Genomic DNA, 14,866 nt, shown 5'->3' with positions numbered 1-14,866 from the left:
AGCGTTAATACGGTTGAGCAGAAGTCAGAGTGGGAGTGTATGATTTGTGTAAATTAGAGTGACAGGGTGCCTCATCGCAGTAATCAGCCATTTGTATCAGCTGCACAACGTGGACTACAGTGTGATCAGAGATAGAAACTGTTGGTCGCCAAAGGCCCAAAACAGATAAAGCAGAATCCAATTTTCAGTCTGTTTGGGAGCTTGTATTGTGATTGTTTGTCTGCAGAACACTGAACAGATAAACACCTTACAATGAGGAAAAACTGCATCACATTTACTGCAACATATATACAGATAATCACACGTAGTAATGACAACTCAGCAAATACTACCATCCCACTGTGAAATCTTCTGCTGAGATATGAACTGAACTCACACAGTGTGACCCAAACGTCACCATACAGCGGTGCACAAATGATAAAATTGTATTTTTGAGTTTGTTGAACAGTGAGGAGGAGATTGGCATCTCCCTGTATGCAGTCAGGAGGGCTGGTACTTCCCCCTCCGCTGGGAACAATTAAGACGCTGGACCTCGAGAGAGCACATTTCTCAACTGCAAAAACAACCCCACCACTAGTAATCATGTCACCAGAGACGAGAGGTGATCTTTGTCCTCATGATGCAACAGTGGCCCTGCAGAGAGGGCATGAGGCAGAAACTTTATCAATCCCAAAATCCCTTTAAGAAAGTGATTTTGGGAAATACGCCTATTCACTTTCTTGCAAAGAGAGAAGACTGACACCACTCTCATATCTTTATGAAGCTACAGTCAGCAGCTGGTTAACTTAGCTTAGCATAAAGACTGGAACCAGCTAACCTGACTCTGTCCAAAGGTATCAAAACCCACCATTTACCTCTAAAGCACACTAATCGACATTGTATATTTAGTTTGTTTAATATATACAAAAACCAAAGTGTCAGAACAGGGGGTTATGTGCTGCACTGTGTCTTGAGCAGGAGCAATGACTTCTCGGAGTCTCAGGTTGTCTGGTAACCTCGTGGGGATGACTTGTCTGCAGGGAACTTCTATGTGAAGCTGTGAAGTATTGCAGCACACAAAGCCTTTGCAAAATCACAGTGTGTAGGCTACTTTTTACACACTCTTTTTTAAAAGATAAAACTTGTGAAAAAGTTGTTTTAGAGAGGCTGTAGGTGGATTTTGTTAACAGAGCCAGACTGGCTGTTACCCCCATTTCCAATCTATGTGGTTAGCTAAGATAACCGGCAGTTCAGCTGCTCCAACAGTTGTGCCAAACTGTAGCTTCGGAAAAAACAACTGAATGTGATCCGTTTTTTTCTTCTCTGTTGTCTATTTCTGGCTATAGTCACAACCAACATCTAACTACTGTGTAAAATTTGAAGAACATTAATATCGCCATTCTAAAAGGTCCCTTCATCAATTACTGAGGGCAGTTGTTTAACATCATTGATCAAATTATCCGTGCTTTCACTATTAACAAACAACAGCAGACATGGTGTCTTGAGGGGGGACTACAGATCCACAAGATCTTGTGAAAGTGAACATTTTGACTGTAACCATGAAAAATCTCACAAGAGTTTAGCAAATTTGGGGTTCCTTTCTAGACCCAACCAGCAGACACTGAGAGTGACCCATGTGACATGCCACCGCAGCAATGGTGGTGCCACAAGATGGTGGAAGACAGAAAAGTCATGGATGTCTTTTTACTGCCAAAATATTTAATATATTAATTAAACAACTAGGGACAAATCTAGCAAGTTATTCAGACCATCAAGGGGAAAATGAGAAATATACACAAATCAGTTCTTTTGTCATTTATTCCCATGTATGCTGTGATCTCAGTCAGAACTCCTCTGGTAGCAGCACAGTGTCTCTCCATCTCCACTCACACCCCACACCTCTGGGAGGAGACTTACAGCTTTTAACTATGCTTATGGGGACACTTTGTGTCTCTGTTGCTCTGTAACTTTGTGACAACAGAAGAACAGGCAGACAACATTAAAGAAGAATAAAGTAGCCAATGTAGCCCAAAATATTACAGCTTGTGTTCCAGCTATGCAGCTCTTTTTTATTTTCATAAACCTGCCAATCATAACCCACCAATACCAGTTTGTGAACATGCCCAAGGATGCAACCAGCTGGTACTTGATGAGATTCTCAGAAAAAGCTTCATCCATGTGCAGGGCAAAAACAAAGACCTAACCTCTGAGATTAAGACTTCTCTTTGGCATACATTTACAAAAAAAACAACATCTGGAGTGTTAGAGATGGTACAGAACATGTCACCAGAGATACTGAAACATCCTGCCATTGCACTGGACTGATTACATCATGTCTAGGTGACATGTTTCTTTTAATTAAATCAATAATACGGTCATGTCTTGCAGTATAGAGCTCTTTATAACAATTACAAACTTAACTGAAGTCTTGGTCAGACTCAAAATCCATGAGAGATAGATGTGGATGGGGGTTGCCCTGAGCACATTAGACACTACACGATACATTAATGAACGTCTACACCATGTGACTAAATGCGTTCCATTAACAAACATTTATTCTTTGGATCTTGCACATTTAATCAAAACATTCTTGTTCTTCACACTGTGAACTTTTGCACATCGCCTGGTGAAGACTTCACTCATTCCTGCACAAAATCTGTGCAGCTCTTTCATTTAATTAACATATTGTGTATTTTTTTTCATATTTTATTGCTACTTTTCTACTTCATATTTATGCTTCTTGACTTGTAGTATTTGCTTTTTATCTTTCTTTATATTTTTATATTTTTCTAGTACTATGTTTAACAAAACGCTTAAGACAAATTCCTTGTACGTGAGAACCAATTTAGCAATAAACCTGATTCTGGTTCGAATAAAGTGTTTGAACTCAGCATACAAACAGAGAGTAAAGGCTCATGCTCAACCCTGACCTGCATCCACGCCTCTTCATCATCCACGTTTTTTGGGAGGAGAAATATGAATCTGTGCAGACAAACATGGATCACACACACGGAGGGAAAAGATGTCTATAAGCACTGCGGGAGCTCAGTGCTGAGATGAATCATCGTGACTTGACAGGCCTCCATAAACAAATGCACCGAAGCGCAACGAGCACTCCCACGTGCACATATAAAAGTGCAGTATACATACCTGAGCAATCCTCCAATGGGTGTGTAGTGAATATGTGTGTGTGTGCACATATTGAATGCCAACAACAAGTGTCCCTGAGGCCTGATTTGTGCACCCTGCCCCCATCTCTGTCCAGGCAATCCCTTTTATTGAGTCAATTCAATTCAGCGGGTGAACAGAGGTCTATTGATGTGCCTTCAAGCAAAGAGTGAGAGACACCAACATACAGTAAACAACAATGGCAAAGAGTTCATCTATCAGCCATTGACTGATTGTTCACACATACTGTAGCAAAAGAGAAAACAGTCAGTGAAATCAGTCCCTGTGATTGCAAGTGTTGAAACAAATTGATCAAATTAAACTAAAACCATTGTGGCCCATATGGGACATAATCAAGCTGCCAAACTGCAGGAAAACATGCGTGAACCAGCAAACACTCAGCAGCTTCACACATGAACTGTTTTACTGTTGTGGCAGCTGCACATTTAAAGCTTTAGTGTGGTCGTGTTTTTATTTTGGACAGAAAATGACACAATGAGTTCAAAAGAGCAAGCTGTTGGCTCTGAATGGAGAACAGGTGGGCTTTATCCTTGACGGATTAACATTTTAGACCTTTCTGATTTTTTAAACAACCCCCACTCTCATGGAGAAACACGCAAACTCACACGCAATATCAGCACATTCAAGTTAATCTAAAGGGTGACATTTCAGACTTCTCATGAAAGCGTCATCTGTCCATTACATTCCCTTTTATACAATATAATCTGTATCTTGAAAGGTGTGAATTACAGTGTACATATTAGAGTCATAAAAGAAATTAATTTCATTCAAATACCCAATCTAATATTTTTTAATAACAAATTATCTTATATGAACTCAGTATGAGGCATTTATCTGTGTCACACACAAACACTGCTTCATGTATTTGCATCATGTCACTTTGATTATACAATATTTGCATTCCTACTTATGCAGGAGTTTGTGTTTGACCCACAACAGTGAGTTTGTATCCACAAGGTTAGCCTTTAAAGGCATACTAGGCAGCATTTCCCTAAAAAGAATACATGCACACAATTTATAGACTCTGTCTAGTGGTGCCCACAAACTGTGAAATTTGGGTACAACATCAAGTTTGAAGTATATAGACAATACGATGACCACACCTACTGAATCGTGGGCTCCAACGTAAGTCAATACAGAAGAAAACATCTGCACTGCTATAGTGGTGAACAATGAATCTAGCAGGAATTGATCTCTTGCAAGAGTGATATTTATGTGTATGGAAAAAAAATCCAAAGAAGAGCAGGAGAAGGAGGAGGAGAATGTGGACCCGGTTGTAAAGAGGGAAAAGAGCAAAACACCAATTTTGCAAAGACAGCTTGAGGTAATGTTAAGTATCTTTGCCGTATGCTAAGTATGCTAACATAGGAATTATAAACATACATTTGTGCTTTGAAGTATCTATTGATGTGATCTGTCTTTGTCCATGACACACACTGCATTCCCGACAATGATAATTCAGTTTAAGTGTCACTTTGCTCTGAAGTGAAAATAATCCATCCCTCCAGTCACTTTAAACAAAAGTTTACTGACTGCTTTGAACTGAATTCCAGCATTGATACATGATTCTGGTTCCTCAGTGCAAAACAGATCAGTCATTCATTCATGCTGCACCATTATTGTTAAATTATTTAACACCAACAAAAGCTGATGTGCTGTTGGCTGCAGGCGATGTGCAATGTGTCGTCACTGCTGCCAGTGAATGTAGAGGCTGTAACTGTGTTGTGAATGAGGGGCGATGTAAGAAATGTGAATATCTTTAAAATTATGATTTAGTGACAGTCATTTATTAATCATGTATGCTTCCTATCCATTCTGTCAATCATTTATTACATTTTATTTTCATATGCATGAGCAGGATTTTGTTTTCTATACAAACATATCGTATAAAATCATCACTTCTGCTCATTAAATTCTACCATAAGCAACCTTTTGAAATCTGTTCCAGTTGGATGATTCATATTGAGGTATCATGTCATGACATTGACTCAGCTTGTGAGTATTGAAGAAATGTGTTGATTTCACCATTGAGCTCCTTGTCTAGTGGACTGTAAGGAAATGATACTGCACAGAAACATAAAATAAATCTAGCGGGGCACTTAAGAGAGTGCAGACCTCCGCCAAGGCCAAATGGCTTATTTTGCAATGTTAACGAAACTGAAAACTAATTTATATATCTGCCCCACGATTGAGATCTGCTCCAATATTTAATGGGTTCTTCCTTGGCTCACACTACGCTCCTCCACCAAATTTCATTAAATTAAGGCCAGTAGTTTTTCTGTAATCCTGCTGACAGACGAACAAATGGAGGAGAAAGGTGGAGCTAATAAACAAAAAGAGCCATTAGTTCAGCAAATGTTCAAACACTCAGTAAACACTGTAAAACACATTTACATTTCATGTCAATATATCTTATAATAAGTTTATTAATACTAAATGCAGGGCATCTAAAGTACATTTTTGACAGTAAAAGAGATATGAGAATGTGATACTATAAAATATATTTTTGAGAATATTCACTTTGATTTAACAGTACCTTTAGAATCACACATTTACAAAATCTATAAATAAAATTTCACTTGACTTTTGACTTGCCATCAGACATAAAGCATGTGTGTGACAAAAGTTGACCTGTTGTGACCTGCATTTCCTGCTGCTTCCTCTCTGCACAGATGATTGTTAAAAAAAAAAAAAAATAAATAAAAAGCAGGCGCTCTAGATGAGAGTTAAACTGATTAGCATTTTAAGAAGACAAACCCAAAGACCATTGTGGTTTGGCAGTAAATCTGAGACCATCCAACATGATTTACATACTCAATCCATAAAACCAGCCATTAGAACAGGAACTAAACTGCAATATTTCCCAGAATCGACAAAGATTGACACTTCAATTCTGGCCGGGTGTCAGAGGTTAATTGGTTGCTGTTGTTTATGAGTGGAAAACACCTGCCACGATGAATGATTTGTGACCCCAAATCCCTCTTTTCTCCTCCCATGAGTTTTTAATTTTTCCCTACAGACACCTAAGCTGTATGTACAACCTCATATAGACTAAAACCACAACTCACATAAAAGTCAGATTAATTAATTTCTTCCTCACGCAGATTTTCTTTTTCGGTAATGTAAAATCTTGAGGATTAATATTGGAATATACAGTTAGTATATATATTTATCACTTCAGACATTATCTGCAGTAGTGACAGCTGCAAGCAGGGATGCTTTTATCTTATTTGATACGATTTCAAGTCAACAGTCTGGTTGGATTACATCTTATACAGTTCTATTTCTCTTATCTGTGCTCCTCTTAGTCTTTTCCATTTTCACATTTACTCTAATGCCGCAGAAAATAGCTGAGCTTCCACTATCAGTGACTGTTCAGTGGAGCTCAGCAGGCTTTGCTTTGGACAGTAAATTTTAAAAGCCCTCAGCCATGACAGTAGCCTAACTTCAGCAGCCGCTCTGCTGGGCTGTTAACACAAATTAAAAATGTGCTTTTGTCATATTTGCTCATATCCCTGTTTATATTTTAAAAGTATTGTTTGTGTCTACAGCGCCAGATGTGACACGGCTCATATGTCTCTTTCTAATTCAGAGATTGATCCATCTCCTCTCTGTTTTTAGATGATCCATCTTTCGTCGGTGAGAGGGACAAAGAGGGTTTGTTGTCAGACGACAGCTGCAGGAGGAGAGGGAGCGACTCGTTTGCATCGCTGCAGTGTTGCTGTGACAGAGAGCAGATGTTCGCTGTGATTGCTTAGTGGCGTGTTTATTTCTACTCTGTTCTTCATCGAGCTGGAGCTGAAACATTACTGTCATCCCCAACATCCATCCTCGACTCTTTCAAAATCACTCTTAAAAGCTCGACATGTTTTTACCTTTCACATTTCATTTTCTGTTGTCATATTTAATGTACGGACTACAGAAAAATGAGACCACTATATATAAACTAGTTTATCCTGTTTGGTGCTTTTTATGGTTTTACTGCATTAACTCTGGATATGGCTATGTGAAAGGACTGGCATCAACCAGGAGAGAAAACTGAAGGTTGACCAACTCTTCTTTATGGATGCGAAGCCTTGAAAGTCCACCAGCATCATGCCAGGAAACTGAACCCGGTCCACCTGAGCTGTCTGAGGAAACTGCTGAGGAGCAAGTGGCAGGACAGAATCCCTGATACTGATGTCCTCGGCTCAGATGGACCAGCCATGAGACCAGAATCCTCTGCACCAGACTGCAAAAACAAATCTTCTTTGTTGACCAGATAATGGCAAGCAAGCTCAAGAGGGCCTCAAAAGCACTACAACGACATCAGGGCTTTGCATTAAGCTTTATCGGCTTTTTGCCCAAAGAAGGTTTTTTATTTGCCTGACAGACTAACATACTTGTCTTAAAAAATCAATAAAGGTCAGGTTTAAACTAAACTATAACTATGACCAGAATTAGAGTTCAGGAAGGTGGCTGGCTTTGTGCGTAACATCTGTATGAGACCGAGGTCTCGAGGGGTTTGTTGTGAAAGTGAGTTAACCAGTTCACACCCATGAGTCAGGCTCAAGACAACTGACCCTTCGCTAAGCACCGCCCTCCTGCTACGCCTGTCAAGCTTTCTATTCTTGCACTGTATATATGCAGTTTACAGTGATAATCATAGCAGATTTAACAGTGAATTTGGGAGTAATTATTGAAACACAAGGTCTTTGATTCCTTTGAGAAGTAAACAAAAGCAGCTTCTCATTTCTAACAGACGACTGTGGATTTTGTCGGCTAAAGTGATGACTCTCAATCGGATTTCATATGTAGCCAGCTGATGTAAGCTAATGATAACTCCTTGAGTTAGCCGAGAGGTCCTTCTCCACTTGCTGTTTTAATGTTTCCATTATTAGACCTGACAGTTGGGAAACACTGCACTAAAGTAATGGACAAAATATCATTTGAACCTGATCATGGTGCTAGATGATCAGGTTCCATCCGATATCAATTTCATTAAAAAATACAAATATGAACCAGTATCATCCAGTGGATGTTAAGGAATTTCAGTCAGGACCAGAGTGGTGGACTGGCAGACCAATATCACGATCCATAAATCCATTACTAAAAACAGGTAGATGACTGACTTTTACTTTCTCTTCTTCTTGCATTTTACTGCAGAGCTGACGCAGCATCTGGCAAAGCATCTGCTTTCTTTGTAAAACTGTCATCAACTGACCAGATAACATAAAGGTAAATATATTTACTGAAGTGATGAAGTTAGATGAAGACAGACAGGTGTGACCAGACAAACCAAATTAAGTTTTCTCAAACGCCAATTTGTAAATCAAGTGTTTTCAAGAAGGACAAAGAGTTACACGAGAAGAATAAAACCACATATAAAAGTGATATCTTCTCTTCTAACTCTGTGAGTGAGTCTATTTCCCAAAATGTCCATCATTCCTTTAAAAGCTGTGTCATCATCACAAAACGAGGATTTGGACAACCTTCACTTGCTTGAAACCTGAAAACAAAAATTTGATCAGGTAATCTCATTTTATCTGATCTAATCTAATCTGTGGCAACTAACAGACTGATAGTAGGATGGATCCTGCAACAGCTGCAGATTTAATTATTAGGCTTATAACCTTGACAGGATCAAGAAACAGTGAACAGAATAAAACAAGGAGCTTAATAGTCATTTTGTTATTCTGAGGATGTTTTGTTAATACTTTCTTTACCGCAAACCCATTTTATTTCTCTCACAGATTAACAACTGCAGTTGCAAAGCGAGAATAACAATCAAGACAGCTTCTGTTAAAAAGAGATCAGAGACAGACGATTGACTGACTGAGCTGAATTCCTTTGCTGAACACATCCTGCTCTGCAGGAAAAACAAGTCTCCTCCTCACAAGTTTATTCCTGCTGCCTTATTTTTGTTGCATAATGAGAGTTTCACTTCACCTGATCTGTCAACCTCTTTTCTCTGCAGACAGCAGAGGAAGTGGCGAGTCTCCTCTCAGCAGTGATGTGAAAACAAAAACACTTTATATCAGACACATAAGCTGCTATACTGACAGTCCATTGTTGTCAATATGCATCTGACTAATTATTGGCCTTATTTCCATATGTACCATCTGAACAGCTTTAATAAAGTCTCTAGTAATGTGTTTCCTTCTGTGACAGAATACAGACTGACCTACTGGCATTCATCACCACATATAGTTGTAATGATAAAAATATAATTTTCATTGTATTTTTTTTACATTATGCACACATCAATGGTATCTACAGTGATCAAGCGGTGTTGCTGTCAGCGAGGTCCTCCAGGACCCCAAGGTGTGCAGGTAAAATTTTGGTTGACCCTTCCTACCCTGACACAAACTTTTTGAGAACAATGAGAAAACTTTGTTTCCATCTGCAGCTTAACAAGCCCCCCACAGACACCGACTCTCACTTGCTAAATAAACCCTGACAGGGTGATGCAGAACCTGAAGGGGTTTATTTAGCTATAATGATCAAGTCACTGTACATTATCCTGCTTATTACACAGATATTTACTAAAACAAATAAAAACAATAATTTGAAAACAAGGCCTTTTAAAATGACTATGGAATTAAAAATTATTTTATTGTTCCTCAGAACTGTATCCATAGCAACAGTCTGTTCTTCATAACAATAAAATTCTGTTATACAGAAATAACAGACCTTAGAATGCTGTAATTGACCAATCACAATTGAGTATTCTGCAAAGCCATGTAATAAAAGCACGTTAAAAATGAACGTGAAGTCCCGTCACTGGACTCTATCTCATATTTTGAAAATATCCTCTTGTGACTGATACTGTGAATTTTCATATTCCTTGTCCAATATTTTGCACAATTCTGCAAAAGTCTGTACTGCCCCTTCATTTATCTAAACACACACGCTGTTTTCACCCGAACTACTTGCCTTAATCTTTATTGATATTTTTTACACTATTTGTGTTATGCACCAACATAAGACAACAAATTTGTTGTATGTAAAAACCTACTTGGCAGTTAAACCGATTCTGATTCTGATTGATTGCATGAAACAATGACATTAATAATTACATTGAATTACATCAATTCAGTTTTGTTTACACTTTGAAGAAGTAAGAAGTAAGTTCACGACCCCATTCACAAGGTCACCATCTGATCACTTCATCCACACAGATTGGACTGTCATCAGCAGCAACTGCACAGATACAAATATTGTGTGTGTGTGTGTGTGTGTGTGTGTGTGTGTGTGCTTACAGTATTTGGAAAGGACAGAGTGGTGACAGCAGAATAATGCAGTGAGGACAGATTAAATTCCTCGCTGGTACACAATACGACCCAATCACACACACATACACACTCACTGCGCCCCACACACACCAACCTCACCATTTTTGCACTGACATTTAAGAGAGACACTCACTATACAAACTATTTCTTTTCTTTCTCTTCTTGTCCTGCATGTAAAGAATGAGGCAAACAATCCTAAAACATGAACATGTATGAGTGTGTGTGATATGAAGTGTGGTGTGGGCGGTGGTGCCGCTGGAGTCAGAAAAACAGGAGGGAGATTAGCGGAAGATGAATTGCTGATTTTCTCTCTGATCCAGTTTTCAACTGTAATCCACAATACCACAAAAGCAGAGAATTCAGAGGTATTAAACTGACAAATATAAACAAATAAGAAACTTTTAATTTTGTGTGGTAACGGTGTCTTTAAAGGTTGACCTAAAATATTAACCTACTAACCTACTGGCCTGAAGGGGAAAAGAAAATTGGCGATAAACAGATATGAGATTAATCTCTCTTTTGGCCTATTAAGGTGAAAGTTTGTATTGTGTTTAATTTAGATAGATTTTTTTAATATGTTGACAGGAATTAGAAAAGTGTCGTTATCCCACCAAACCAAGATGTGTAAACTGGGGAAAGGTAAAACAGAGGTATGTGCTGTTATTAAAGTAGGTTATAAGAAAGTGCATCTAGTCAGAGAATAATTGCATAAATAACACTGAGGATACTGAGCTACACAATGACTTACTTTGTATCTGTTTTAGAAACAGATTGTACATTTTTATTAGCTTTTATTTTGCTGTGATTTATATGATTTCAAATACAAACAGGTCTGTGGTCTGTGACCTCCAAGTGAACCCTCTGCTGGCAGGATCATTTCCATCCAAACATTCAACATCTGGTCAGTATTTCCATTAGCAGGTGAAGCCACGCTGCAGGAGATTCTGCATAGATAACACCTCCACAGACTCCGGCTTCTTCTCCTCATTCACAGATACTAAGGAATCCTGGGTAATCGGAAGACAAGCATCAGCTCTGGCAGTCAATGGCAGGATAAAGATAGACAAGGATAACACACAATAAAACAGTTACAAGACTTATTTGACAATATCAAATACACAGATTAAGATCACATTAAGATCTCCTCAATGCTGCGTTTGTTTGCTTGAACTTTACTTTTCAATCAACTAACCTAACCCTTTTTTTATATATATAATATTCTTGCATCTTGACACACTTATAAACCCATTTTCCAGCATTATTTTTTGTATTTATTACTCATGTACACTGTAGTTTATATGCATAGTTTTACACATTTTGTATATTATTTTATATTGTAGTACAGTACGCATATTTTCACATACTCCATATGTATATTTTCTTATAATTTCTTATTTATATTTATATTTTTGAATGGGAGCAACTGTAACATAACTCAATTTTCCCTGTGGATCAATAAAGTATTTATTATTCTGATTCTCAGACTGTAAGTTTAGTGCCCAAGTTCAAGTACAACAAGTATAAAACCTTCTTTTTTTCCCTGTGAAATAACCCTGGTTAATCTGCATGTGTAATTTAACATTTTAAAGATTGTGTTCTTATTGTGTTCTGTTTATTGCATGCACAGAAACATTTTTGCATGTTTTGTTTTTGTACTAGTGTTGTTGATTTTTTTTTTTTGTGTCCCTGACTGGAGGTCAAGATTCCTATCTTGGATAATAAATTGACTGAACCGAACACTATTTCTTGTACCATAATCCTTGGCAAGCAGCTCAAGTTAGAGTCAAACTGAATGATCACCACCATACATATGAGTACATTAGCAAGGATCAGCCTGTGCCAGTTTATTGTATATCTGCAGTCCATACAGGCTCCACATTTCTCAGTGTCAAGGTCACACTGAAACAAATTAAACCTAGAAAAGAATCTGTTCAAATGTGTTACAACAAGACCGGCCATTAGGAATTATGGACAATTTTCCAAATTGGGCTCGTCATCCACACGGCCTCCAGCATGAGCAGGTTGCAAAATAATAGCCTTTTATGGGCAGGGCAGTGCAGCAGTGAGTTTTCTGAAAGAAATCTAGTTAGGTGACTACATGTTTCTTAGAGGTTAAGCTAATTTAAGAGTTTTATTTGCTAGTGTGCATAGCTTCTCATCTTTTTACGTTCAGCTTCATCTGCTACTTCACACTTTTTCCTTCACCAGACATTTTGCCATTACCTTTCTGCTCTTTCAATTTACTTGTTCTTTCTGTTACCTGGCTTTTATTTTTTGAGCCCCTGATTTTTTTTTGCTCATTGACAGTACATGTGTTCTGCCCATCTGACTCTGACCAAGTGTTTCAACCAATTTCATAATAACACTGGGGGGTGGGGTATCAGATGACAAGTTGAAAAAAAAAATCAAATTTTTTTTACTCCATATCCCCCCTGTATGATCCAAAGGCTGATGCAGCATGCACGTATATATGTCTGCTTGGTATCTGGGGCCCTTTAACGCTCCCTGACACCTTGACTGGTTAGAACCATAAAAAAATATTGAGATCAATATTATTATGCAACTGAATTCTCACACTTTTACATACTTAAATAAATGCCCCTAGAAAGTCTTCACCAACCAACTCAGAAACAAATCAGCAAGTCACAAAGCACCAGTGAACGATAATTAATACGATCACACACAGAGATGCACAATCATCTTCCTGCACCTCTGATACTCTGAGAAACTATTCTCTTCTAATGTAATTAGTCTTGTTTTGTCCACAAATTTAATTCTCTTAAAGTATTTATCTTGAGCACTTAGTGTCACTGGTCAGTTTGGAAAGCAGTTATTTAGCCTAATAAGAGCTGAACCTGACAAACTGAGCCTGAAATGTCCCAAGATGACTGCTACACAGAAGATAAATCTTTCCTCTGGTACCACCCTCAGGCCAGGACTTGGCTTTTTGTTCTAGCAGTGGTAGGAAACCAAGGAGTTGTTTGAAAAAAGCATTAGATCAATAAACATTTTCTCCAGTGCACCTGAATGAGAAGTGCATCTGCTGAGGATCTAAGAATAGCAAAGCTGTCACTCCAGTTTTCACCCATTGCTCTCTCTGTGTTGTTTTCTAATGTGTAATGAACATTACAGCCTAACAGGATTGCTAGCAAGTGGTAGACTTAAAAGTTTTGTTCCTGAAACAGCATCTGGAAATACTGTCTACTGTGCAAATGTCTCAGGGGAACAGAAAAACTTAAACTTCATGTCATTTGTCAGTGTAAATTTTTATTCTTTTTGTAAGAACATACGAAAATAAAATCCAAGGTCACATTAAAGTTACATAATAAGGCAGAAATAAAAAATAAAAACTACAAGTAAACAAACAGCATATCTTAATTGGAGCTAATATACAGCAAACACGTCTCTTTTCTCAACAGTTCCCTGGTTGCATATCTCATGTGGTATAAAACATTTTAGTGGACACAGGCTTTCCGTTCCTTTTATGTGTGGATGTAAAGGTTCTCTCACTGGACACAAAAGAGAGAAATTAATTTGCTGTACCATAAGTTGGCTACGAGCTACATGATGGCAAAAAGACAAAAAAGATCCCTAACATCCTGGGATGAAACAATGCGTTGTAAAACAACACAGGCACTTACTTCAGGGTAAAGCTCCAGGGTCTTTATGATGTGGATTTCAACACAAACCATCTGTGACTGACAGGAGGCTTGGTGCTGAGGGTTGGACTGTTGTTTATTCAGCCTCCCTAAAATCCTCTGTGAATTTAGTCACGGATGAGTTCTGATGATCGAGCACTGAAAGTAATTTGCATTTTCATGCACTGTAAGTTTGTACCATCAGAGAGACAGTGTTGTTCTCGCCTGCAGGTTGTCAAAAGATCTGTACGTAGCGCACTTATATTTTGTTGGAACTGAAATAATAATAAAGACGTTTCTGGTGTAGTGAAGTTTTTCCCTATTTAACATCTCAGGCTGCACGTCTGCATGAACACCCAACTGATACATCGGCATGGTAGAGAGCACTTGAGAACGCTGACAAGTATATTTTCAACGCTAAATGTCAAATGTCCTGCTCAACTATCAAAACTAAAATTAATTACAATTTTTTTAAAAGGGGAAAAAGGCATGAGATAATTTTTTTATGAATAAATTGTGTAAAATATAAAAATGAACAAATAATTAGATAAGTGAGTAAAACTGTCTTCTTTGTTCTATCTGACAGGAGCTACTCTGGTGGCTAAATCTAGTGGTAGGAGCTGAGCTTGTTAATTTAAGAGGCAGGAGACGTGATTGGCTGAAGATGAGAGGACAGTGACACCACACTCATGGAAACCGACACTGTGAAATAAAAAAAACTGGCATGAAATAAAAATGTTACTGAGGAAATCGCCACTATGAGATAAAAGCAGATTTTTTTTAACT

This window comes from Lutjanus erythropterus, chromosome 1, assembly GCF_056507025.1.
Source record: "Lutjanus erythropterus isolate fLutEry1 chromosome 1, fLutEry1.hap2, whole genome shotgun sequence".
Taxonomy (NCBI): Eukaryota; Metazoa; Chordata; class Actinopteri; order Lutjaniformes; family Lutjanidae; genus Lutjanus; species Lutjanus erythropterus.
Note: the sequence above shows the minus strand (reverse complement) of the source record.